Source organism: Equus przewalskii, chromosome 2 (genome assembly GCF_037783145.1).
Source record: "Equus przewalskii isolate Varuska chromosome 2, EquPr2, whole genome shotgun sequence".
NCBI classification, from domain to species: domain Eukaryota; kingdom Metazoa; phylum Chordata; class Mammalia; order Perissodactyla; family Equidae; genus Equus; species Equus przewalskii.
Window position 1 is genome coordinate 77,908,149 of NC_091832.1, and position 27,018 is coordinate 77,935,166.

General features: G+C 35.4%; 1 long non-coding RNA gene across 1 annotated transcript in view; it reads left to right on the forward strand.

Moving 5' to 3' along the window:
• The first annotated feature begins 3,067 nt into the window (after nucleotides 1-3,067).
• Nucleotides 3,068-27,018, forward strand: part of LOC139078848 (uncharacterized) — a 41,572-nt gene continuing 17,621 nt past the window's right edge. The window contains exon 1 of the long non-coding RNA XR_011531996.1: nucleotides 3,068-3,237. This is a non-coding gene — a long non-coding RNA (uncharacterized lncRNA). The remainder of the gene's footprint in view (nucleotides 3,238-27,018) is intronic.

Below are 27,018 nucleotides of genomic sequence, written 5' to 3' on the forward strand. Positions count from 1 at the left end.
AAATCAGTCATGTCGAGAGTGGATATACCAGGGAAATGGACAAAGGCTACAAACTGGAGCTTTCCTTTTGCCTGGAAAGCTGGTTGTTAGACATTTACCACAATGCTGATGCTTAGACTGGAGTATGTCTGTGCCAGTCATTGTTCTTTCTGCTCTGGAATCTATGCCTAACCCTTCCCCTGATTGACAGCGTCTTGCAGAGGAGTCATCTCTGTGAGATGCATTTTCGAAGACTCCCTCATCAGCTGGTTTCCACCAATGGGAGACGCCTACAGCAAATGATCAGAGGAAGGAAAGGAAAAGCCAGGAAAGGACTCTGACGGCCATGGCTTCTCCTTTGTAGCACTAGATCTTGCCAGAGAGGCTCACATAATTCTTGCTTCCAATGGGTAATCTTGGTTCTAGTAATATCACCTCTTCTTTGTCACTCCAGATTTGTGAAGGTAGCAACTTCCTGCAGATGCTAATCTCTGGGTTGCCTCAGAGACCCCCATTTAGCTTCTCAACTCTTCAGAGCTCATAACTAATTCCCTGTGAAAAGTATTCCTTATTTTTAATTGCAAGTGGATATTATCAACCTTGATCTAATTAAGAGACAGAAACAACACAGTAATTTTAACAGGGGAAATTTAACGTTAAAGAATTAATTATTAAGCTATGAGAGGAGAGTCACTATAAATACATGCAAGAAACTCTAAAAGGAACCCTCTAGCTGAGGGAAAGTATTAAAGGACGGACAAACTTGGAAGGGTGGACCCTGACCAGGGTTGGGCTTAGACCTTGCTGGAGAAGATGTGGCTGCAGCCCAGGAGATGCCAGAGAAGTTTGCTGAGTAGCCCAAGCCAGAGATGGTTTGTAGTCAGCAAAGAAAGAGGAAATAAGCCTCTGGGGTACAGGCAATCCAACCTGGTAGGTGAATTCACAGAGTGGCCCAGTGCTACTGTGAGTGCAAGGCCTGGAGCATGCAGAGTCAGTGTGTTGGGGGATGGGGTAAAGAAGCCCCAGGAAGGTGCGCATAGTACTTGGGCTAGGCCTGTGAGGTCACCAACATTACATTATATGCATAATATTTATATACAATTGTTTTTAAATCACTTAAAAGAAGAAAGGGGAAGAATATGCATTTTACCCTCTTTAAAATTATACAATTATCTTTAGCGTTGTTTTCTCATGTGGATTCAAAATACTGTCTGGAGTCATCTGCCTTCAGGCTGTAGAACTTCCCTCAGTATTTCTTGTAAGCTCGCTCTGCTAGAAAAAATTTCTCTCAGTTTGTGTTTATTTGGAAAAGTTTTTATTTCACCTTCAATTATGAAAGATAAGTTTATTGGATATAGAAATCTTTGTTGACAGGTTTTGGGAGTTTTTTGGACCTTTAGAATATGTTTTCCCATGGCTGTGTTTTTTTCCTCCACAGTTTCTGCTTAGAAGTCAGCTGTAAATCTTATTGTTTTTCCTTGTAAATGACAACTTGTTTTTCTCTTACTGCTTTCAGGACTTCCTCCTAGTCATTGATTTCAGCACTTTTATTATGGTGTGTCTCTTTGTGGATCTCTTTGTATTTATCCTCTTTGAAGTTTATGGAGCTTTCTGGATGTGTACCTCATTGTTTTTCAGGAAATTTAGGGACTGGTCTCATAGCCAAGAGGTTGGGTTCATGTGCTCTGCTTTGGTGGCCTGGGGTTTCACCAGTTCAAGTCCTGGGTGAGGATGTGGAGCCACTCATCAGGTCATGCTGTGGTGGCATCCCACATAGCACAGCCAGAAGGACGTACCTACAATATACCACTATGTACTAGGGGCCTTTGGGGAGAGGAAGGAAAAAAAACAGATTGGCAACAGATGTTAGCACAGGTGTCAATGTTAAAACAAAAGGAAAAGAAATTTAGAAAGTTTTCAGCCATTGTTTTTTCAAATATCTATTCTTTCTTCTCCATCTCCTCTCCAGATACATGTATGTTGCTGTGCTTAATGATGTGCTGCACAACTCTGAGGCTCTGTTTATTTTCCTTTATTCTGTTTCTTCTCCGTTTTCTTCTCTGTTCTTTGGCTTGCATAATTTCTTTTGTTATATCTTCAAGTTTGCTAATTGTTTCTTATGCCAGATCATACCTACTGCTTTTGTCCTCTAGTGAATTTTTTGTTTTATTTAATTTATACTCTTTTACTCCAGAATTTCCATTTGATTCTTTTCTACAATTCATATCTCCTTATTGATAAATTTTAATGTGACATTGTCATCATGCCTTGCTATGCTTTTCTGATTTTTTTGTAGTACCTTCAACATATTTACAACAGATTATTTCAAGTCTGGTTACACTCACAGGCATTTTCTGTTGCCTGCTATTTGTATGTGAGTCACAACTTTCTGTTTCCTTCACGCCTTGAGATTTTTTTTTCTGGAACTTGGATATTTTATGCAGTAGGATGTAGCAACTCTGGGCTCTGTTCTTCTTGCTGCCTTGGGACATGTTATTGCTGTTTGCTTGTTTATCTGTATAACGACTGGTTTCATAATGAAGTCTACTTCTCATCCCCATCCGTGTTAAGACTCTGATGTTGCCCCTCCGGGACACACAGCTTTGGGTATGCCCATAGTCATCCTGGGTGACAGTGATATTGCTAGGGTTCTCTTCTTCTTTTTCCCAGATCATGTCAGCTGTTACACTCCATTAATTGCTGGCTGATTTCTTTATTGTTTTAAATAAGGCCCTGACATAAATTTCTCTACAAACCAATCTAATAAAATTCTAGCTCCTTCGAAGGAAATTTCTGAGACTGTTTGATGTTTATTTTGATATCAGGAGGATTCCTCCCAGCTGTCTTATCATCCAGTTCTTTCATGAAACTGCTAGTTACAGTCAGGCATTATCTGCATTAATTCCACAAGACTCTTCTTAATTGTCTTTTACCACATTCTCCACTTTTCTTAAGGGCATCCTTACATTTGAATTACTCTGTGTTCTGTTGCAATTGATATCAGTTCCTTCAAGAAGAGATTTGGAGCTATCTGTTTTATGGCTTGCTTTTCCTCCCAGGAAAATCTCTGAGTCAGAGCTCTGGAGCTGAGAGTCAAGACAATAGCAAGCTTCTCTCTGAGAGACATCCTTCTTTAGGAGCTTAGTGCTGAGCGTGTGGGGAGAAGGAGGGAAGGGCCACAGCCTGAGGTCCTCTTGGTTTTCCTCTCTTGCGTGGAACCACTGCCTAACAGGCTGGAGCAAGCATGCTGCACCAAAGGTAGAACCTCCATTCTGTGCATAAGAGCCTGGTGGTAGAAGAGAGCCCCCGCCTCTCACTGCATTCTTGTGGGCATAGCCTCAGTAACAGGTTGCTGTGGGCAAGACAAGGAACTCTGGCATCCTCTTCCTATCAGGAAGAAAACCGAGAGCTGGAGTGAGTGAGAGCTCTGTGTTCTTAGCTGTAGAAGTCTGAAGTGAAGTTTCCATTTCACAGAGCTAAAAGTGGGGAAGAAGGGAGCAGTCTTATTCAAATACCAGAGATGCTCAATTTTTACACTGAATGTTTGTAGATTTTCTTGAATAGATGTTTCTTCACTTGCTATTTGCACTTAGGACAATTTCCAAAGGCTTTACATTGTTGTTGTTGTTGTGTGTGTGTGTGTATGTGAGTGTATTTTATGACTTCCAGTAGTTTCACTGGGGAATGGGTTAGTGGTGTTCTTTATACTTTCATGCTGGAAATCAATCTGAACCTTTTTAAAAAATCTCTTTGCATCTTTATATTTAAAGTGGAATTCTTGTAGCTAGAATTTAGTTGGAGCTTCTTTTAAAATAGCTGGCAATCTCTGTCTTTTAATTTAAATATTTAGGTCATTTATATATGATGCAATTATTACATATTATATTAATTATTAATATATTTAGGTTAAATATACCATCTTGCTATTTTGTTTATATTTGTCCCATACATTCTTTTTTCCCATTTTCCTCTTTTTATAACTTGTGGATAAATTAAATATTTTTTATGATTCAAGTTTATCTTCTTCTTTTTGGCTTATTAACAATTACTCTTAGCTTTCTTTTTAGTGGTTGCTTTAGGATTTGGAGTATACCTCTTTAATTTGTCATGGTCTTCCTTCAAGGAATATTATACCGTCTTAGAGATAGAATAATAACCTTAAAACAAACAATATACTGGCATCTTCTTCTTCCTGGCTTTTGTGCTATTATTGTCATGCATATGTTACTTTATATGTTATAGTCTATAATATATTGTTATTAGTTTTTGCTTTAAAATATTAATTATCTTTTGAAGAAATTTTAAAATAATTTTAAAAACAATTTGCATTTTGCCATATTTTTGTATTTTCCATTGCTCTTCATTCGACTGTGTGGATACAGATTCCTCTCTGCTATCATTTTCTTTCTGCCTGAAGGATTTCTTTTCACATTTCTTATAATAGGTCTGCTAGTGGTAAATTCTTTCAGCTTTCATCTATCCAAAAAGTTCCTATTGTGCCTTTGTTTTGGAAAAAAACTTTTTGAATTCTGGTTGAAATTTTTTTCCTTGAGTACTTTGAAGATATTTTTCTGCCGTCTTTAGATTTGAATTATTTCAGAAGAGAAATTGGTAATTTTTGTCACTGTTACACTGTATATAATGTTTTTCTTTTCTTGCCACTTTTAAGATTTTTTATCACTCTTTTTTAACAATTTGATTATAATATGTCTTTGCATAGTTTTCCTTACGGTTTTTATCCTTGGGATTCATTGAGTTTCTTGGTTTATAATTTTTATCAAATTTGGAGATTTTCCACTCATTATTCTTTCAATTGTTTTTCCACTCTCCTCCTTTTGTGGGACTCTAATTGTATTTATTTTGGGTTACTTGAACTTGTGCTGTATTTCACTGACGCTCTGTTCATTTTTCTCAGTATTTTCTTTCTGTATTTCACTTTGGATAGCTCTACTCCTGTCTTTAAGTTCAGTAATACTTTCTTCTGCAGTGCCAAATCTGCTTTTCACTTTAGACACTGTATTTGTCAACTCCAAAAATTTTATTTGTATCTTTTTTGAACATTGTCCATGACTGTACTTAACGTATCAGTCTTTCCACTGCCCTCTTAAACATATACTATAGCATTATAATTACCATTTTAAAGACCCTGTTCGCTATTATTATGATCTTTTTTATGTCTTGTTCTGCTTCTACTGATTGCTTTTTTCCCTTCTTCTTCATGGGTTATATATTTCTGCTTCCTTCTTGGGCTGGAAATTTTGTATTGGATGTCCAACATTGTGAATTTTACTTTGCCAGTTGCTGTATGTTTTTGTATTCCTGTAACTATTACTATACTTCATTCTAAAAAGCAATTAAGTTAATTGGAAATCATTTGACTCTTTCAAGGATTGCATTTAAAATTTATTAGTGAGAACCTTGGGTGCTGACCTGTATTCAGCTCAAGACTTGAGGGACATCCTCTGCAGATCTCCAGAGATTTTTCTTTTTCTGTGGAGCTCTCTGTCTCCTTAACTCTGCCATGTAAACTCTAGCTGTCTTGGACTCTCCAGAGTTCCAGATCTATCTTCTCAACTCAGAGAAACTTCAAGATTATCCCTGGCTTCCCTCACTCCATTCTGAGGCCTGGAAATCTCTCCAGGCAGTAAGCTCAACAAATTGTAGGGCTTATCTCCTTTGTTTCTGATCTCTTGGGGATCACAATTTGGTATCCAATTTGTGAAAACCTTGTTTTGTCTGGTTTTATAGTCATTTCATATGGAAATGTAGATATGCTTTTTGTTACTTCATTTTGGTTGGAAGAATAAATTTCATAATCCAATATAAAACCTTTAGCCTTTTAGACATTGCAGAAAGAAAAATAATAAAAATTGAATTCAGTTGTAATTAGGAAAAAAGTTAGGTTGATGATAAAATTGTAATAAACTTTAGGTAGAAAACTGTTATTTCATATTGTAGCAGATCAGAGCTGGGAATCAAACCTCAGAGGTATACCTAGACTCTAAGAAAGAATAATGTAAAATTAGCATAATTTGTCCTACTTTAAAAAATAGCATACAGATTCAGAGTTGTTCAATGATGCAGGCAAACAAAGCTGAAATGCAGAGCAGTAATTCTAAACCTCCTGCTATGTAAATTAGACTGAAGTCTTCAAAATGGCATCCCAAGAACAAGATTTGGCACTTAGATATGATTTTAGATATGATTTTGAGGCTATGTTAGTTTTTTTCAAAAATTAGAATTTGACGACTTTAAATCTTTGACTATCTCACATTAAATATGACTTTCCAACTTCTTTTGAAAGTGTAGATTATCTAGGTACACTTAGCTCACATTTTCTTGTAACGGCAAGTTTTCTGGAGCTATGTGTCAATACTGATGGCATACCCATACACACATCATTTCATCAGTCTCCACCAGCCCACTTCACTTATTCACATTACTTGCCCAAACCTGCATTAATCAGTGCTGCTCCTATACGAATAAATAACATATTCAAAAAACAAATTTTTGATAATATCTTCCAAGTATATGTACTCACATACACACACATGCACACGTACACATACATAAACATTGTAGTTAGAAATGAAATGCAAAATATGCGAGTCAGGTTATAAACCAAGAATATGTACCTGTGAGTCTCAAACTGCTATAAAAATAGTTAAGATTTTCAAAAGAAAATGCTAAGTATGACAAAAAAAGATTTTGTGTCTTTTTCCACTGAATGATGTTTATAAAAAAATGACTAAGGAAGATAGCCCTAACTGCTGAAGCAGATGTAATGTTAAATAATAATCATGATAATGTAGCTTTACTCACCTTCAATATTTCTTCAAAAGAGATTGGTTTCAACTTTATAAGAGTAGAGCATTATTACTGGTGATTTAAATTCCATTAAGCAGTTAAGTATCTAGATACTTTCAATATATTCAAATGAATGCAGAGCAGTCTTCCTAATTACAATCTAGCGTACTGAAATACACTAAAGTTGGATCATGAGACCACTGCAGACAATATTTGATAAATTTTACACAGAGAAAAATATTGCTGAAAAACTAGAAAAGAGAAAATATTTTCCAATATTTAAAAATGTATAAAAGAAGATTTTCTATATGTCAGTGGCTTTGCTTTCAATGTCTACCTAAAAAAAATTACAAGTGGACTTTAACACAAGTATTTTTCCAGCACTTAGCATAGTAATCACTCTAACAATAATCACTCTGGCCCAGTATTTGAGCACCAAAAATGAGTCATGACCAACTAATAATATTATTTTCCTTTTCTAGAAAGTCTATTAGATTAGAAATTCTGAAAGACATATAATATAATGTGTCTGATTTTCAACAAGACATTTAACAAATTTTGAAATCATTTTGCCTGTGTTTTATGTGGGAAAGAGAGATATAGATGGAATAATGATAGATTTGGTAGATCAAAAACTCTTGAGCAAGTGTACCCCCCAAAGTGACTTGCTTAATGGATCAATAGTCACTTTGAAAAGAAGTCTGGGCTCTGTCGTTTATACTTTCTTATTCAATGATATATAAATACCTTGAATGAGAACAAAACTTGTATCTTGTAGCTAAAAGCTACAATTAGTAGAATGTACACTAAAGGTGGCTGACTTCAACGAGTGGTCGTTTTCCTCCCAGCTCAACTATGTCTTCTTCACCCATCAGTCTCCACACAGGGTAACAGATCTTCTTGTGGTTGTTAACGAGCCAAACAACTTTCCACAACAGTGTATCATGCTAGTAAGAAAGACTGGAGCTAAAGGTGAGATTCATATGGTTTGTTTAGGCAAATTACACTTCATGACCTGGGCATAGACATCTGGCCAACCACAAAACTGGAGTTCTGCTAGAGTGAAAGAAAGGGATATTGGCTGTTCTATAGGCAAGTAATAGTATCTGCTATCGTTAAAAATACTCTGATGATACAAAATCAGGAGAGATAGTTACTATTTTGGATATTCAAACTAGTATTTTAAATGCTCCAAAAAACCTGGAATAATAAATTGAAATTTAAGAAAAAGAAAAGATGTAAATAATAGTAGAATACTTTATACTCCACCATTTGTGTTCAATAATGCTGAAGGTCAGTTGGTTTAAGATTAGTTGAAATGAGATGGAGCATGTAGTTTTGTTTGACCAACACATTCACTAAGAATCAATCATTAAAATTAAATTGAAACCTTCTACAATCTAAGATGACATTCATAGAATCGTATTCATCTTATCTTGCTAAATTCTACACTAGGTTAGATTGTAACAAAAATAGTATTTTCCATCCTGGGACTCATTATAAAAAGGCTATTTACAAACTGAATCACTGAGAACATCTAGGTTCAATCATATTAGGAGAAAATTTTATAAAAACTGAAGACATTTAGAGAGAAAAGAGAACACCCAGGAACTCATGACAACTATCTTCAAATTTAGGAGCACTATCACATGGAAGAAGGATTATTTTTCTTTGTGTGGCTAACATTTATTGATCTCTTACTATATTTAGGGCACTGTGAAAGTCTGTGCATTCATAGGCTTTGGATGAGGATGAAATAGGGTAACAGACACTTTCCATAGAGTCTGGATGGTGCTGTGAGCTCCATCAGTGTTAACTACTATTTTTATCAGAGGGAAAAAATGGGGAAAGTTACTAGTAGACAGACTTTCAACTCATCTTTCAGAAGAATATTTGGAGAAAGAGAATTGTTGAAGATTGGATTTGGTTGCCTGACAAGACAGTTATCTTCTTAGCACAAGCAAAACTGGACAAACTCTAAGTATTAATATCTTCATTCACTTATTTAATAAATGCTACTTAACCGCCTAATCTATATCATGTTCTATTGCATATATTGGTATTACCACTGTGAAGAAAAAGAAGAAAAAGCAAATTCTTGGCCATCTAGGAGCTTATATTGTGGTGGAGGAGAGACATACCAACAAAATATAATGTGTTGTATTGTGACAAATGCTACAAAGATCAATAAAGAAGAGTAAGTGATTGATAATGCCAGGGGGTGCTATCGGGTAGAGGTGAGGATCCAGGAAGCATTCTCTGATAAGATAATGTGAACGGACACATGAATGGTGTACGGGAATAAGTCACGCACTAGATACGGAAAGAGCACTCCAGTCTAAAGGCCCTGAGGAGTGTGTTTAGCATGTTCACAAAAGAAAACAAAACACCACAATGAGCTAGAGGAAGCATAACAGGAAAGTAAGTCAGTGAGGTACCCTGAGGTTAGACTACGAAAAGTTTGTAGTCCATAATAAGATGGCAGATTTTAATTCATGTAGCTGACATGATCTCTCCCAGTGAAGAAAGCCAATTCATGATTACTGTTCCCTTAATGAGTGTTGTGAAGGGAATGAAACCATTAACCAGCTGGCTAACTAAACCGGGTGATTGTGAAGTTCTTTCTAACTCTGATATTCTGTCTTATAGGCCTCTTTAAGGAATCCAAATAAGCAATCCTGTTTGTCAGGTGAAGGTTTTCATTAAATCTGCAATTTCTTTCAACAGTCAGAATCACAGCATTTAGTACAGTGTCGATGTTTCAGTACCTATAATTTCTGACTTGCAAGTCGAGGAACTTTAGACAGATTTAGGATTATTAAAACATGCAATTTTAAAAACTAATGCCTGTAAATTCATTTTAGCCAAAAAGAAAAAAAAATTCGTTTTAAATTCACTTTTCTTTAACATCTCTCTTGCTTCCCTCTGTTGCATTTGTTGCCAAGTCCCCCTAGCAACACCCTGGGCTGTGAATCTCAGGATGAAAATCGCTGTAAATAGAACAAGCACAGGAGAGTTACTAAAGAGAATATTCTGCAGCTCCAAAAACACCTCTAGGATTCCCTCTGACAAGATGCTACCGCTGTGTGCATAGCTGGCTACAGAGTCACAGCCTCCAAAAGCCCTCCAGGAAAAAGTCTGTTTGTGGCTCTCCTGAGGTTGCCAGTAATTAGAAAAATTCTTCCCTCATAGATAAATCATAACCAGAATTCTTTGCACTGAAAATACGAAGAGCTTAAAACCAGGTCGTCTAGCCATTATAGCTAAATGATGATTGCTCAGTTCCGGGAACAAAAGTTGATGCCAATGAAATACGTTAAGCAAAGTTTAGACGCACGGTGTTTGTGGGTTGGCTAGCTGCTATGAAGTTTTCACTAGATAATCTCGTAAAAGTACTTAGATTAAGTATCCTGGAGGTTGGTCTAGATCAGTAGTTCTTGAACTTTAGTATGTATCAGAATCACCTGGAGAACTTGTTAAACACAGGTAGCTGGGCCTTATCGCTAGAGTTTCTGATCAATAGGTAGGGGCTGAGGCTGGCTAATTTGCATTTCTAACAAATTTCCGGCTGCTGCTGCTGCGGAATCAGTCACTACTATTTGAGAATCACCAATCTAGAGACAATTACTGGAGAAGTTGCAACTTTGTCCTAAATGAAATATATTTGCCCAGTTCAGTGAGTTTTATTTCGTAGGGATGGGGAGCCTGAACGCGATAGTGACTTGCCTTAGTTCTAACATTTTTCTCCGGACACTTGGACTCTACTCTAATTTTTTCTTAGTAATATTATTGCAATGACTAACATTTATAGACTTGTATTTGGCAGGAAATTTATAGATGTAGAATGATTTAGTGCTCACAAAAATTCTCAGAGGAGGCATTATCTCATTTTTTGATGAAAAAAGCCTATGGTAGGTTAAGTAAATTGTGTAAGATTACAGAGCTACTAAGTGGCAAAGAAAATATTAGAATCTGAGTCCTACTTTTTGTTTCTCCTCCTGCAGGGTTTTCCAGAATTTAATGTGTGTATAAATCATCTGGGGATCTTCTTAAAAGGCAGACTCTGTTGATCATATAATGAATAGAAAAATTATCAATATTACTATAATATTTTAAATGAATTGATATTTTGCCAATCAGAACATTAATTATGTAATTTAAAATAGTAGTACATAAGATGTGAAAATATTATTTATTCCATCAAAATAAATTGTCTACCTCATGTGAATGTGAGTCTTTAAAAAAAACTACAATCTTTTAATTATCTGAGGCTCAAAGTTCTTATAAACACACAAAAAAACCACAATAAAAATGTATAATTTACCTTTTTTGCTCAATAGAAAATTATATTATTATTTTAGTTACAACTAAGAGATACAGCCCTTAAGTATCAATATGCAATGAAAATAGGAATGGTATAAATTTCCTATTGAAAGCTGAAATCAGCAAGGAGCCATCTTACTCTAAGTAGATACGTTATGCTTACGTTTGAGTTACTTCTGATCAGGAGATTTTCGTATTATCTTCCTCCATGGATTTATTTGAGGGCTATATTACAACCAGTTTTTTTAATGCATCTCTAAAATACATTTTATTTAACTTTTCAAGCGTATGTTATTTTTATTTTAAACCATAATCTGTCTCTCTCAATATTATATCACAATACATAGCAGCTTTTTTAAATACCACAAAGAAATATACAAAACTTGAGAGAGTGTCACACTGGAGCACTGCTGAAAAATATCACCCAAAAATTTTTTTTTAGGAGAATTTATATTTGACTTTCATATTTATTAATTGGTTAGATACTAGATACTGTGATATTATAGGTGTACATTTCTGTGCAGTAGAAAAAGTAACCCAAAGGTTATACTTTTATTGTCTTATAAGATATTAACCTTTTTTTATTGAACTAGAGATTTTATTCTAACATTTCTTCTTTTGAAATATCTAGAAATAGCCGGTTCTTCAAAATAATTTTCTAATCTCTTTTTTTTTTACCCTTTTATTGGCATTCTCATTAATTAATGAGTTGAATAAAGTCTTGGACATGTTTATTTAGTATTTGTATATGTTATGTTTTTAACTTTTGAAATTTTTACTTGGACAGTTTTAGAGAGGTTATTCACAAGATGCCCAAGTGAACTAACTCTTCCGCCAGAGGTAATTTCTGGTAACTCAGAAGCAACTGCATTGCCAGAAGAGTTAGTTCATCATTCTTCAGGCCCAAGGACTCATTTCCTTGGCTCTCAGAATCCCAAGGGACACTAGAACTTTACCTTTGATCACACTCTGCTTTCTAAGTGGGGAATTCTGCACCTAAATTTTCAGTTATCATTTCAGGGTTTTGGTCAAGTCTATCAGTCTATCTATGCATTATCTAACTCATGGCTTGAGCTCTCTCCACAACCCAGAGGCAAGGACTGTGGACCACTAGGCTCTCCTTGATGGCACAGTCTAGGGAACGTGCTCTGTAGACATGAGTTGGTTTGTGCATCAGTGATTCAGAATCTCCACCGCGATGATGGGAGTCTATTCTGTCAGGTGAGCAATGAGAGAAAAATCTGGTTAGTTAGACTTCCTTCGTTTGCTCATTTTACCATATGCGAACTTGAATCAATTAAGAAAATAGTTTTTGAACACTGGGGGATAGAACAGACCTCTGAGATTTGTGTTTCTTTTTTATTCTTAATCTATAGTTGAGGTTGAAGAATTGAAGATGAAAGCTATGTGTCTGCAACTGAAAAAAAGCCTTTACCTCTCACTGTATGAGTGTGAAATATTTTCTTACCTCCAGGGGATATTATTATACTAGATTATAAAAACTCTCAAATTAACGTATTTCTGTCTTAGCTGGTTATTAGAAAAAATTAAGTTCTTATATACATCTAACATTTTCAGAGAAATAACAAGCCAAACTTTTAATACTTTAAATATGCTATCCTTTTAAGAAAAAAAATCCTCACAGAAAGCATTAGATAGAAACATTTTTATATAAAAATTCAAGTTCACTAACTTGAGGTGAATCTTTGAACAAATAAGACTGGTTTGATAATTTGCTTTAAAAAGTAAATAAAGAGCTATTTATAATTTCCTGGCTTTGTCAGCATGTGGTATAAAACAGGTATACATTTTATTTTTGAATAGAATTTGAGTTTGTTATTTTATGAAAAGCTCGTTATTCTGGACTGCCTTCATTTTTTATATGGGTTTACCGTACAGAACATATCATTATTTCTACAGATTGTTCAGGATGGTGAAAATGAAAAACTAGTGTTTAATCAAATTGAATCATAATTCTGCCAATGTCTTTATATCAGCAATAATTATGTTCTGCAGTGTGTCTGCTTAATTATGAAGTCTAAAATCTTTAGTGAACTAAACTGAATTAAGTCACTTAATGGATAATTTTTAGATATATGGATAATTTTTAAGTAAGAGAATATCGAAGCCTTGTTACAGAGTGAGTAAGGTTCTGATCATATTAATGAACGTGTTTATTTTGGCTTCTTGAAGAAGTTGCAGAAGTGATGGAGGTGGCTGTAGGAGGTTTTACTGTGTGGTTGTGAGTTTTGCCGGTCTGCTAAAATGCTTATGCATGTCAGAGTGTTGTTCATGAAGTAGAAGCTAGTTAATTTGGTTAATAGTGATTTAGACCATCCTAGAAATAATAGTGGTAAAAAAGTATAACTTTATGAAAGTCATTGATGTGTTTCTGTTTATCAAGTAAAAAAACAAGAGAAGTTTGTTGGAAAGTAAAGTGCTTGGTTATTCACTAATGGAAAAAAAGATGGCAAAGATAAAACTTGAAAAAATAAGTCAGAGAAGCTTTTCAAAAAGTTTACTTGTCTTAGATTATAATAACTAATTAATATGTCTGAAAAGAAGAAATGAAATGTGTTAAGATTTTTGCAAAGTTCTCTTAATTGATGTGATTATTAAGATTTTTTTTAAAAAAGAGTTGTGTGAGTCTCTTACTACCAGATTTATATTAATGAAAAAATAGAATATTTGGCTTTCTCTCTGTTAAAATATAATTGATTTTGAAGCATTTCATTTTCTCTTAACAATGCCATTGTTTATCTTCCTTGAAATCAGCTCAGACAACAGAAATTCTGCATCATATCAGAATAATTTTTGGTGCTTTGCATTGATTTTGGCATTTCCTTGTTATAAACAAACAAACACAAAACAAAACAAAGTAACAAAGGTTTCTTATTGCTGAAAGAGCTAAGTTTCTTTACAATTGTATAAACTTCTACATTTATTTAATATTGTCTTGTCATCTTAATTCAATAGCTAGTCAACTACTGTTTCTGAAGTACACGTGACCATATTGTATTCAAGTGTTTAAAAATCTTACTTTGACAATAAATACTCTAGTACCTATGCATTGTGACCACCTTGCAGAAAGCTCTTGATTAAATTTACTTTTGCCTGTAGGCCCATTCTTCTTCATTGCTAAAGACCCATACTGTGCTCAATTGAGCACAATGAGGATAGAAATGTCATCATTCTAAATTTCACCTCTGCCAGCTTTGATGTCCAAAGAAAATTTATAAGTATTTCTTTTGAAGTGACAGGTCAAACGGCATGCCCTGACTTGACATGATATAACCAAAGACAGAAGCTAATGCAATAAGCTATGAAACTTTGTTAAAACTGACATGTGAGTTTAAGAGCTTATGTTTGTCACAGAATGACTTACTTCTCTCAATCCTTCTCTTCATTTTGGAGGATTGCGACTTCTTAGATCCATGTCATAGACACTTTAGAATTTATCAAGATTTTAAAGAAGATTGTTTTAAAATTAAAAATTAGGGGCTTGCCCAGTGGTGTAGTAGTTAAGCTCGCCCACTCTGCTTCAGCGGCCTGGGGTTCGCAGGTTTGGATCCCAACTGTGGACCTAGCACTGCTCATCAAGCCATGCTGTGGGGCATCCCACATAAAATAGAGGAAGATTGACACAGATGTTAGCACAGTAACAATCTTTCTCAAGCAAAAAAGAGGAAAACTGGCAACAGATGTTAGCTCAGGGCCAATCTTCCTCACACGCACACACACACAAATTATACACACACAGGTGTGTGGATGTGTGTGTGTGTGTTTATATGTATTCTTGATTTGTGAAGGACACAAACCAACTCTTTATAATCATTGCTTCTTGGGAGAGGAATCAGCAGTTATGGACTTTTAGCTATCTCACTGTTAATAGTTTCATCCAAGACTTTTTTTTAAAGTAGAATCCTCAAATGAATTACACTTTTTAGAAATATTCATATTCCAACAAAGGAAAATCAATATGCACAGCACTTCCATGGATTTTTACCTTTTCCCCCTGACAATGTGTCAATGGAAATAATTGAGATGGTGATGGCCCATTTCTCTCGGCTCATTACTGTCAAATTATTTTCTGCAATATTTACGCTTTCTTTCTCGCAGATCCCCATAGCAACAATATAGACGCAGCATTTTATAATTAATTGCTCCATACTCATTCTGTGTAAATCATTGCCCAGAGTGGGCGTTCCCTTCTTTACTGAACTGCTGGCATTGAGGCTTTTCTGAAAAGCTGTTGCTGGACACCTGAAGCCTAGCAAAGAGCCAATGCAGCAAGTGCTCTCTCAGAGAAGAGATGCACAATAACAGCTCCAAGGAAGTACACGCCTCGGGGAGCGAGTTCCTGCTGCGCCTGTGTGTCAGTGCCACTTGGCTTTGATTCATATTCGGTTCACCCAACTGCTTGTGTTGGTTTTCGCATTATTTTAACCATATACCCCAAAATAGCTTCTGGCATGCTGTCCTCAGCACAGAAGCTCATAAAAACTCAGCAAGAGGAGAATTGACTTTATTATCCTTCTCTATATGACTGAAGCTTTACAAAAGGCAAAAAGGAGAGCCTGAGATAGAAACTTGTGACAAGGCCTGAGGGTTGAAGATTTCAAAGACAAGGCCACATACCTATTGTTAATCCTCAGTCACTCAGCGAACAGCATTCCTCTAACTTATCAGCCAGCATTAGAAGGTGCTGATCTGGGGTAGGGTTTAGGCAGATGAAAAGCAGGCCAAGACCTGTGAGTTGAGACATCTGGAATAGTATTCCCAACACCGTCATTAGCTACTGTGCGATTTCCCTCATTAAGCCTCTTGGGATATTCATTTATTCATCTGCAAAAAAAAGGGGAGATGGGGTTTGTTGAGAGAAATGCATATAAAACCTTTAAAACAGTGCTTAGCACATAATACAGGTGTAATAAATGCTAATTATGATCCTGAAGTGCTTCATAAGACTAATTTCAGTCTCATATTTACTTTTCCATAACTTCTGAGAAAGTATAAGTTACTCTCAATATACTTAAGGATCCAAGAATCAAGAATAATACACATGCGATGATTTAAAAGTGAGACAAGACTATATATTTCTTTGCTAAATTGAGAGATGCTCTCAGGAAAATCAATAAGTATGAGAAAGGGAGCTGCTCCCACTTACCCTCCCTCTGCCTTAAAATATCTCTATATCATAGATTCATTGAGCATATGCATAGACATAAAGGGTATTACGCTAAGTGAAATAAGTCAGACAGAGAAAGACAAATACTATATGATTTCACCTATATGTGGACTCTAAAAAAATAAACAAGCATAACAAAACATAAACACTCTCACTGATACAGAGAATCAACAAGTGGTGGTTAGAAGAGTAGGGGTGAGGGGATGGGCGAAATAGGTTAAGAGAATCAAACGGTAAAAAGTTCCAGTTATAAAATAAATGTCATGGGGATGTAATGTACAGCTTAGGGAATATAGTCAACAATACTGTAATAACTTTGTACAATGACAGGTGGTAACGACTTATCAAGATGATCATTTCATCATGTATAAGAATTTCAAATCGCTAAGTCATATACCTGAAAGTAATATAATATTGTGTCAATTATACTTCAATAATAAATTTTTTTTAATCATCTTTATGTCTTCACTCTTTCTCTCTTCCTTTGCTCCTCCTAAGGCAAACAGAACCTTTCTCCTTGCCAAGGATGTTCATTTCACGTGCAACTCAAATGTTGTTTTCTTCTGCCTTCCTCCAGAATAATGTTTCAAAATAAACATCTTTTCTTTGCACATCAACGGCTTTCTTCTCCTTATTGCTTCCTTCTGAATTAGCAAAAATCTCAGGTCTCTCCCTCGGACTAGCGATTTTCCTTTAACTCTGCTATAATGAAGCTGGCCACCATTTCTTACAAAACCACTTACTTGCTCATTTGTTTCGTTTTGTTTTTAAGAATCTCGTGTTTGGAGGTGAAGTTCAAGCATAAAATTATCATCAATGTCTACAAATTCCTTTTGTCTAATTTTTTGGGTATGATGTCCTGTGTCAAGTATGTTCTTTCAATCCAGCTTTCTTATTTCCTTTTTTTAAATATATATAAATCCTTGAAAATGCATATTTTGTGTATATTTATGTGTTTAAGAGTCACATAAATAGTTCAGGACTATTCATTTTATTCCACTGATCTATGTGTCTGTTTTTGTGCCAGTACCATGCTGTTTGGATTACTATATCTTTGTAGTATATTTTGAAGACAAGGATTGTGGTGTCTCCAGAATTGTTCTTTCTTCTCAGGATTGCATTGGTTATTTGGGGTCTTTTGTTGTTCCATGTAAGTTTCAGGATTCTTAGTTCTATTTCCGTGAAGAATGTCATTGGGATTCTCTTTGGGATTACGTTGAATCTGCAGATTGCTTTAGATAGTATGGACATTTCGCCGTGTTTATTCTTTGAATCCCTGAGCATGGAATATCTTTCCATTTGTTTATGTCTTCTTTGATTTCTTTCAATAATGTCTTACAGATTTCATTGTATAGGTCTTCCACTTCCTTGGTTAAATTTATTCCTAAATATTTTACTCTGCTTTTTTTGGTTGTAAATGGGATTGTTTCTTGACTTCTTTTTCTGCTAGTTCATTATTAGTGTGTAGAAATGCCACTTATTTTTGTAAGTTGAGTTTGCACCCTGCAACTTTGCTGTGGTTTTTGAGTATTTCTAATAGCCTTCTGGCGGATTCTTTAGGGTTTTCTATATATAGAATCACATTTTCCACAAACAGCTAGAGTTTTACTTCTTCCTGCACAATTTGGATACCTTTAATTTCTTTTTCTTGCCTAATTGCTGTGGCCAAATCCTCCAGTACTATGTTGAATAGGAGTGGTGAGAGTAGGCACCCTTGTTTTATTCCTTTTCTCAGAGGGAGGACTATTAATCTTATTACCTTGCTTACCCTTTTCTTAAACTCACCTTTATGTTTTTGACATCTATCTACCTATCTATCTATCTGACACAACTTGGATAGGTATCCAGGCATACCTCTGAGATATTGTGGTTTCATTTCCAGACCACCATGATAAAGCAATATCACAAAAAAGCAAGACCAAATTATTTGGTTCCCCAGTGCACATAAAAGTTATGTTTACACTATACTGTAGTCCATTAAGTGTGCAACGGCATTATGTCTAAAGAAAAAGTACATAATTAAGAATACTTTATTGCTAGAAAATGCTAATCATGATCTGAGCCTTCAGCAAGTTGTATTCTTTTTGCTAGTGGAGGGTCTTGTCTCGATGGTGATGGCTGATGACTGATCAGGGTGGTGGTTACTGAAGGTTGAGGTGGCTCTGACAAGTTCTTAAAATAAGATAATGATGAAGTTTGCCACATTGATTGACTCATGCTTTCAGGAACAATTTCACTGTAGCATGCAATGCTGTTTGATAGCATTTTAATCACAGTAGAACTTCTTTCAAAATTGGAGTCAATCCTCTCAAAGCCTGAAGCTGCTTTATCAATTAAGTTTATGTAATATACTAAATCCTCTGTGGTTATTTCAACAAACTTCACAGCATCTTCACTAGGAGTAGATTCTATCTCAAGAAATTATTTTCTTTGCTCATCCATAAGGAGCAACTCCTCATCCTTTAAAGTTTTGTTATGAGATTGCAGCAATTTGGTCCCATCTTCAGGCTCCACTTCTAATTCTAGTTCTCTTGCTATTTCCTCCACATCTGCAGTTACTTCCTCCACTGAAGTCTTGAATCCCTCAATGACATCCATGAAGGTTAACATCAACTAACTCCAAACTCAATCAATTCCAAACTCCTGTTAATATTGATATTTTGACCCCCTCCTATGAATTTTTTGAATGTTCTTCATGGCATCTAGAATGGTAATTCCTTTCCAGAAAGTTTTCAATTTTCTTTGCCCAGGTCCATCCGAGGAATCGCTGACTATGGCAGCTATAGCTTTATAAAATGTATTTCTTAAATCATGAGACTTGAAAGTAGAAATAACTCCTTGATCCTTGAGCTGCTAATGGATGTTGTGTTAGTGGGCATGAAAACAACATCGATCTCATTGTACATCTCCATCAGAGCATTTGGGTGACCAGGTGCATTGTCAATGAGCAGTAATATTTTGAAAGGAGTCTTTCTTCTGAGCAGTAGGTCTCAACGGTAGGTTTAAAATATCCAGTCAACCATGTTGTAAACAGATGTGCTGTTATCCAGGCTTTGTTGTTCCATTTACAGAGCACAGGAGAGTAGATTTAGCATCATTCTTAAGAGCCCTAGGATTTTTGGAATGGTAAATGAGCATAGGATTCAAGTTAAAGTCATCAGCTGCATTAGCCCCTAACGAGAGAGTCAGCCTGTTCTTTGAAGTCAGATGTTGACTTCTCCGTTCTAACTATGAAAGTCCTAGATGGCATCTGCTTCCAGTATAAGATTGTTTTGTCTACGTTGAAAATCTGTTGTTTAGTGTATCCACCTTCATTAATGATCTTAGCTAGATCTTCTGGGTAACTTGCTGCAGCTTCTACATCAGCACTTGCTGCTTCACCTTGTACTTTAATGTTATGGAGGTGGCTCCTTTCCTTAAACCTCATGAACAAATGTCTGCAAGCTTCAAACTTTTCTCCCTCACCTCTCTCAGCTTTCATAGAATTTAAGAGAGTTAGGGCCTTGGTCTAGGTTAGGCTTTGGCTTAAGGGAATATTGTGGCTTGTTTGATCTTCTATCCAGACCACTAAAACTTTCTCCATATCAGCAATAAGCCTTTTTCACTTTCTTATTATTTGTGTGTTCACTGGAGTAGAACTTTTAATTTCCTTTAAGAACCTTTCCTTTGCATTCACGGCTTGGCTAACTGTTTGGTGCAAGAGGCCTAGCTTTCAGCCTATCTTGGCTTTTGACATGCCTTCCTCAGTAAGCTTAATCATTTCTAGCTTTTGATTCAAAGTGAGAGACATGTGACTTTTCCTTTCACTTGAACACAAAGAAGCCATTACAGGGTTAGTAATTAGCCTAACTGCAGTATTGCTGTGTTTCAGGGAATAGGGAGGACTGTGGAGTGGGAGAGAGGTGGGGGAACAGCCAGTGGGTGGAGCAGTTGGAACACACACAACATTTACTGATTAAGTTCACCATCTTACATGGATGTGATTAGTGGCACCCCAAACAATTATAATAATAGCATCAAAGATAACTGATCACTGATCACAGATCACCATAACAAATATAATAATAAGTAAAAAGTTTGAAATATTGTGAGAATTTCCAAAACGTGACAGAGACACAGAGTGAGCAAATGCTGTTGGAAAAAGGGTGCCGATAGACTTGCTTGATGCAGGGTTGCTGCAAACTTTCAATTTGTAAAAAATGCAGTATCTGTAAAGCGCAATAAAGTGAAGCGCAATAAAACAAGGTATGCCTGTATAAGTCAAATCAGTCATTCTTCTGCACAGGAATTCTGTGTAGAGTTCCTTCTTATGTGTATATTATGTCTTATATGCAAAGTGGAAATCCTATGTCGTTTACAATGCTTTGCCGCAATACACAGGCTGCAATGACCATCCTCTTAGGGGTCTCTGTGTGAACCTGAGCTATGTTCTCTGGCAAGTATAATCCAAGGGTAGAATTGCTGAATCATAGGAGAGACGAGAACAACTTTACTGCTTTCTGGAATGGCTACATCTGCAGATATTCCAGCGTTGCTTAAGGGTCCTTATTTTTCACATAATTGCCACATTTACCAATATCCAGCTTTCTACTTGTTACCAGAAATGCATTTAATACACTTAACCTAACGAACATCATAGCTTAGCCCAGTCTACCTTAAACGTGCTCAGAACAATTAGATTAGCCTACACTTGGGCAAAGTCATCTAACACAAAGCCTATTTGATAATAAAGTGTTTAATATCTTGTGTAATTTATCAATTACTGTACTGAAGTTGAAAAACAGAATGACTTTATGAGTGCAGAATGGTTGTAAGTGTATTGGTTGTTTACCCTCGTGATCACGCAGCTGACTGAGAGCTGCAACTCACTGCTGCTGCCCGGCATGGCTAAGCGTCACACTGTATATTGCTAGTCCTGGAAAAGATCAAATTTCAAAGTATGGTTTCTACTGAATGTGTATTGCATTCACACCACCATAAAGTAGAAAAATTGTAAGTCAAGCCAAATTGTAAGTCAGGGACAATCTAGTAACAATTAGAAAGCTGGACATTGGTAAATGTGGCAATTTTGAATTATATTTTCAATTTACGATAAGTTTATCAGGATGTAACCCCATTCTAAGTTAAAGAAGATATGTGTTTTATTCAGATAATTGTAGATTCACATGCAGAGATTCCCATCTACACTTTACCCAATTTCCCCTAATGATAATATTTGCAAAACTGTAATTTATATATTTGTTACAATTGATGAACCTACATCGACACATCATTATCCCCCAAAGTCCTTAGTTGACATTAGGGCTCACCCTTGGTGTTGTGCATTCTATGAATTTGCACAAACGCACAATGACATGTATCCACCATCGTAATATTGTACAGAGTAGTTCTACTGCCCTAAACGTCCTCTGTGCTCTTCCTATTCATCTTTCCCTCCCTCCTAACTCCTGGCAACCACTGATCTTTTTACTGTCTCTATACTTTTGCCTTTTTCAGAATGTCATAGATTTGGAATCATATAGTATGTCACCTTTCAGATTGACTTCCTTCATTTAATAATATGCATTTAAGTTTCCCCCATGTTTTTCATGGCTTGATAGTTCATTTCTTTAGCTAGTTTGTTTTTAGAGCTGAATGATATTCCATTGCCTGGATGTACCATAGTTTATTTTCTCCTTCACCTACTGAAGGACATCATGATGACTTCCAAATTTTGGCAATTATCAATAAAGCTGCTATAAACAACCACGTGCAGGTTTTTGTGTGGACATAACTTTCCAACTCCCTTGAGTAAATACAAGGAGGACAATTGTTGGATGATATAGTAAGAATGTGTTTAGTTTTGTAAGAAACCACCAAACTCTCTTCCAAAGTGGGTGTAACATTTTGCATTCCCATGAGCAATAAAAGAGAGTTCCTATTGCTCCACATCCTGATCAGCATTTGATGTTATCTGTGTTTTGGATCTTGGACATTCTGATTAGTATGTAGTCATATCTCATTGTAGTTTTAATTTGTAATTCCTTAATGACATATGATGTGGAGTATCTCTTCATATACTTACTTGCCATCTGTATACTTCCTTTGTGAGGTGTTTGTTCAAGTCTTTTGCACATTTTTTAATCAGGTTATTCATTTTCTTATTGATGAGTTTTAAGAGTTCTTTGTATATTTTGCATAACAGTCCTTAAGCAGATGGGTCTTTGTAAATATTTTCTCCTGTTCTGTGTCTCATATTCTCGTTCTCTGGATTTTATCCTTAGTGGAACAGAAGTTTTTAATTTTAATGAAATTCAGCTTATAATTTATTTCTTTCAAGATTGTGCCTTTGGTGTTACATCCAAAAAGTCACTGCTGTACCCAAGGTCTTCTAGGTTTTTCCTACATTATCTTTTAGAAGTTTTATAATTTAGCCTTTTATATGTAGGTCAGTGATCCATTTTGAGTTAATTCTTGTGAAATGTGTAGCATCTGTATCTAGATTCTGTTTTTTTTTTTTTAATGTGGGTGTCTGGTTATCCTAGCACCATCTTTTGCAGAGAATATTTTTGCTCCACTGTATTGTCTTTGCTCTTTTGTAAAAGAGCAGTTGAATATATTTATGTGGGTCTATTTCTGGCCTGTTGTTTTCTACTAATCTATTTCTCTATTCTTCTGCTGATAGCACACTGTCTTGACTGCTGTAGCTTTATAGTAAGTCTTGAAGTTGAGTTACATCAGTCTTCTGACTCCTTCAATATTGGGTTGGCTATTCTGGATTTTTGCCTCTACATGTGAACTTCAGAATCAGTTTGTCAATATGCAAAAAATAACTTGCTGGGATTTTGATTGGGACTAGGTTGAATCTATAATCAAACTAGAAAGAAGTGATGTCTTGACAATATTGAGTTTTCCTATCCATGAATGTGCAGTATCTCTCCGTTTATGTAGTTCTTTGACATCTCTCACCAGAGAACTGTTTTTCTTATAAAGATCTTGTACATATTTTGTTAGATTTATGCCTAAGTATTTAATTTTGGGGGGTGAAAATGTAAATGATACTGTGTTTTTAATATCTAATTTTACTTGGTCATTGATTGTATATAAGAAGCATTGACTTTTGTATATTAACCTTGTATCCTGAAAACTTACTCTAGTCACTTAACAGTTCAGGAGATTTTTTTGTCAATTCTTTCAGATTTTCTACATGAAAGGCCATATTATCTGCAAGCAAAGACAATCTTATTTCTTCCTTCCCAAATGGATACCTTTTTCCTTTTCTAGTCGTAATGCATTAGTAAGGACTTCCAATTGATGCTGAAAAGCAGAGGTGACAGGGGAAATCTTTACTCTGTTCCTGATCATAGCAAGAAAGCCTCAACATTGTCACTGTTAAATATGATGTTATTTGTAGGTTTTTGTAGATTTTCTTTATTGAATTGAGAAAGTTTCCCTGTATTCCTATTTTGTTGAGAGGTTTTATAATAAATGGTGCTTGGTTAACTGAGAAAAATTTTTTTTAATTTTTAAATTTATATCTACTACATTTTACAGTATTTTATTCATTTTGGAATTCATCAGAAGCACACATGCAACTAACTATATTTTAAAATTGTGCTAATTAATCAAAGAAGACTTCATGGAAGAAGCGGGATTTAAACTAGTTCTCAAGAATCAGTCATGACCAAATGAAGTGTAGAAAATAATTAGACGTTTTTGGTGTCTTGAGGACCCTGTATTCAAAAATTCAACTTTAAATAAGTTTTCTCTTATTACCTTGGTGCCTTATAACAGATAGCAACAAACTATGGCCGGTGGACCAAATACAGTTGCCACCTATTTTTGTAGATAAAGTTTAATTGGAATATAACCAGTCCCATTCATTTACATATTTTTACTCAACAAGGCAGAAATGAGTAGTTGGTCTAAGGAGATGGCATGACCTGCAAACCTGAAAATATTTACTATCTGGTCCTTTGTAGAAAAATCTTTCTACAAAGATTTAAAAGTATAAATGGAATATAGATTGAGAGCCCCTTGGGATCTAAAGAAGAATAGAACAATACAAGTTCCAAATTTTTATTAGCTTTTGCAGTCATGTTAACCTGAATGCTTGAAGACCCAGCTACTTGAAGTGGTCCCCTGAATGGCAACATTGACAGAACCTGCGAACTCATGAAAAATGCAGAATCTGAAGCCCCATGCCAGACCTACTGACTTAGAATTTGCATCTTAAAAATGTAATTTATAAGTGCATATAACAGTTTGAAAAATTATGCTTTAAAAGAGTGTCAATTGTTCAACCAGATTTCAAACCCACACTTAAGCCACTTGCCTGACTTTGACTCCTGCAGCTTTCACTTACTGTGTGGCTAGAGATAAACAACTTAAATTCTCTGTGCCTCAGCTTCCTCATCTGTAAAATGGACTATGTTATTATACATTTCTCTTAGTATCATTGTGATGATAAATGTTAGTATATATAAAACACTTAGAACAATGCTCTTAATATATACTCTGGCGTATGATAAGTGCTTAATAAATCATCATTATTATTATTATTGGAAATAATGGAATATATAATATTTAGCTTTAAAACATCACTGGGAAGCCAGTTGGCTTAGATCAAAAAATTAGCAAATTATTGGCTAATTAGTAACAGTGCCTCAGAAGAAGTTAGTAGATACCACTCTAAATCTAAGCCTTTAATTTTATTTTCAGCAATAATCAACCAGCATGAGTTTTCTTCAGGTTTCTTATGGAAACTTTCAGTATTAGCTTTTCTAAAAGTTTATATCTGTGTTAAAATGGCTGAATAAGATACCCAAACATTTCTCCTTAATTTGACAAGAGAAAATATTTCCATCAGCCATAATCAATACTTTTCTGGAACATGTGCACATCTAATATCACCTTGGCTGACAATGAAATGGTCCCTACCTAAATTAAAACTGCTGAGGAACAATGCCCCCAAAAGCTACTGCTCTTTGGAATTTCTAGAAGAACATGTGTTTAGTTTACTTGTGGGTGAAGAGGTTATTTCATGGGCACCTGTAGATGGTTAAAAGGATAAGTCATTCAATCAGAAGCCATTTAAAATATAAACCCATTGATTGACTGGGGATTTGGATGAGCTTTACATCTGGAAGGAAGGACAAAAAATAGTACTCATTTTTATGTGTGCGAAATAAATCAGCTTTTAAATCTGGGATCAGCAAGGAATTTGCTATATAAAAGAGAGTGCTAGCTAACACTACTTTCTCAGAACTGTCATTTTCAGATATATTATTTATTTCAATAATGTTCAGGTTATGTTCCTGAAAATGTGGGCTTTATTTGAAACAACAAGATCTAAAGTGTAATATCTCAGAGAAGAATGTTTTCAAAGTGTGTCAGTGTTGGGCAGGGGGAATAGTAGAGTTGGGGAGAGTGAGCATTGAAGGAGTCTAAAACAGTTTCTAGAATTGCACAGTCCAATATGATAGGAGCCAGTTGTATGTGACGATTTAAATTTAAGTTAAAAAATTACACTTACATTAAAAATTTGTCACTCAGGCACACGAGCCACATTCAAGTGATCAATAGCCACATGCAGCTAGTGGCTTAATTTTGGGACAGAACAGAAATATTTCCTATATTTAAGAAAGTTCTTTTGGATGGTGTGGCTATAGAGTATAGCAAAGAATATAAAAGCACAAACAGAATAGTTTGGTTTGGAATAGGAAAGTTATCTGTGCTCTATTAGAGTTTAAAAGAGTACCTATTCTGTTTTATAGAAAACTAAACACCAGGATGTTTTTTTAAATTATAAGTTCATTGAATCAGTGTGAAATTTCAAGTTCTATGGAATCTGGTAATAGACTTCTTATTTTCCTTAAAACTGAAGGCTTCCTCAGACATTGGCACAGAATTTTGGGGGATTTCTGGTTTGACAAAGAGCCTTGTAATAGAAATACCACAGACATCATCATGAGTGACTCAGCAACCTTAAGCTAAGAAGCAGTGCAATAGTTTGGACTTTAATTTGCATAGTTTGATTTAGATATTTTGTTCTTGTGAGGGTAATTCTACACAACTAAAACTAGAATAACCTCATTAGGGAGATAGATATTGGAATCCAGTTTAATTTTTAAGACCTTTCCTTTAGTAACCAAAATAGAATAAAAGCATAATGAGTATAAGGGTAAGACGTAGATCAGGTTACATTCGGACTCAATTTTGGAGCAAACATGTTTTATTTGGGAAAGGACCAGCATGAGGCAGGTGAGAAATAATGAAAAGCTCTATTCCTCTTCCATTTCCCTCTGCTCTGTCCCTTTCCCACTGCCTCTAACCCATGGTCCACACAGGGCAGATTGAGGAGCTTTGCAATTAGGGTTTTGGGGACTATGTTTTGACATCTAGCTGTTCTTCAAAAACATGAACATTATATGTGTATTGGAGTTTCACGATGTCACATAACATCTAAAAATCCTTGTTTTTAATAACATACTCTCTTCAATAAATGTCATTTTATTATGAGCAAAATACTCAAATTCTTCTACAGTTTGGCATGTTATGACAATATATTAGACATATTAACGATGATCCTTACGGCTGCCCTCTTCCATGCAGCAGCACGTCTAATTCTACTGCAGTGTAATGGTAAGGCAGTACGTAGCCCTTTATAGTTTACAAAAACCTTTCAAAAGATATTTTTCTCTATTAAAAAAAAGGAGGGGGATGAATGAGAAATCTATGCA